This window comes from Buceros rhinoceros, unplaced genomic scaffold (assembly GCF_000710305.1).
Source record: "Buceros rhinoceros silvestris isolate BGI_N320 unplaced genomic scaffold, ASM71030v1 scaffold4735, whole genome shotgun sequence".
NCBI classification, from domain to species: domain Eukaryota; kingdom Metazoa; phylum Chordata; class Aves; order Bucerotiformes; family Bucerotidae; genus Buceros; species Buceros rhinoceros.
This window is the reverse complement of record NW_010411008.1, coordinates 13,202-15,262: the sequence shown is the minus strand read 5'-3', so window position 1 is coordinate 15,262 and position 2,061 is coordinate 13,202.

Sequence of the window (2,061 nt, the reverse complement as noted above, 5' to 3'; positions counted from 1 at the left end):
TCAGGCAGCGGGGGGGTAGAGGGGAGCAGACACTTCCTGAGATTCTTGGAGCCCTTCGGTCCCCAGCTTCTAGAGGAGCAAGACTGGAGAAAGGGAAGAGACAGCAGAGTGCAGAGTAGTCAGTAAAGCAACCACTGGGCTGCATCTTGAGATGTAGAGAGTTACACTGGACTTACTACTCATATGGGATACTGGCAGCTTGAGCCAGACCTTCCAATGTCTCTGTCCTAAATGTATATTCAGCTTTTTAGCCACATGACCTTGCCAATTAGAGAGCTAACGACTCTCTGTTCTCCAACTTAAATTAACCTGAAGAAGGGCAATACTTTTGCTTTACTAGTGCCAGCAGAGAGCAATTCTGGCTTCAGCTGAAGCATCTGGAAAGCAAATGACAGCCCTTGGCACAAAAGGGCAAGAACCTCAGCTCTAATCCCCGACACGCCATGTCATCTCTAGCTGAAGCACGCAGGTGACTTTACAGCTACATCTGGAACTCCCCTTCCTCTAGGGATAAGAGCTACCTGCTCCACGTGTCACCTGAAGCTACCAAAGTGATCGATAAACACAACCCTGTTCAGCTTTTGCTGCAAACATGAGGGCTGGGAGGCAGAGCAGCCAGTTCCAACAGCAGAAAGGGGTCTTTGAGCAGGGATCTGCAGGGATTTAATTGACCTTTCTGCCCTGCTTTGCTCTTTAGGTTCACCTCCACCCTGGAGCAATGGGTTATTACGGGTACCAGTACAAGCGGCAGTGCTACGTTCCAGGAGGAGTGAAGTATACCACACCAGTCTTCAGGCACTGCCACAACCCCTGTGTGGTGAAGTGTACATCATGCACACCATGTGTTCCTGAAGGTGCCAAGCTGTGTACTGTGAGGGAGACGGTGCACACCAGCCCCAAGTGCTCCACACCATGTTCGTCCCAGTGTGTGGAGACTCACATCGTGCAAGACCACTCTTCCTCCTGTAGCCCCCGGTCTTCTCATCTGTGCACCATGGCATTCCCTCAACCCCAGATGCAGGGCAGGGGACATCTCTGCGTGCCACACTGTGGACAGCAAGGCATTGCAAGATGCTCTCAGACGTGTGCTCCAGCTCACGTGTGCCAATACAGCTCATATCCTTACTCATACCAGTGGTCTGACAGCTACCACTACAACTGCGGGCATCAATAAGCTCCATGGCAGTGCCCACAGAACAACCAGCTGATGAAGAGCAAGACAGCTGAGTTCACAGGTACAGCTTTCAGAAGCAGGACTGTCCTCCTGCTGCAATCACTGGGGCTTGCAGACAATCTGGCACCTTTGCAAACCAGCCCTCATTTAATCCTCTCAGTACTATAATTCTGCATTAGATTTAGAGCTCTCAAAGCTTCCTATCTCCAGTCTCCTGTCATCTACAGCAGGCTCAGATCATCACTGCATGAAGACAATTCTTCCATGACTGCCAGTGTAAAGGATATGTGAGTTTTGCCATGAGCGTAATCGCTCATACGGATGACATTGCATCCAAGTGGCCTCGGGTCACCCAGAGCCAACAAAAACCAGGTCCTTCCATGTTAATACTGCTAAGAAAACACATTTTTCCTGCTTTCAACTTTGCCCAGAGGAGTTTTTGTGAAGAAACTGGTTTTTAATTCTGTGCTTTGTTCTGTATCAACTAACAGAAATAAGACAAGTAAATGTAAAATGGTGGAAAACAGGACTCACCTTTCCAGTCAAGGGGGTCTAATCTGTGAAGCAACTCTGGAAACACCAAGATATCCACCTCTGATGTACCAGCTGGAAGTCAGAGAGTACTTTATTCTCTGTGGTATATAACCAACCTCTCACATAATAAAGCCTCTACTGCATCAAACGACCCTCTATCTTGTTTTTTTTTCCCTCCATCCCTTTTCACACTTAGAGGTGAAAATCTCCAGTTGTGCAGCAGCCATGGAAAAACAAGCTCCGCTTCTATCTGTGCCAGTAACAAATGCTCAGCTCCCTACAGTGGCTCCCAAAACAACTTACAGAACAGCTGAGGCAGCTGTGAGGTGACTAACAGTGGATCAATGAGCTAC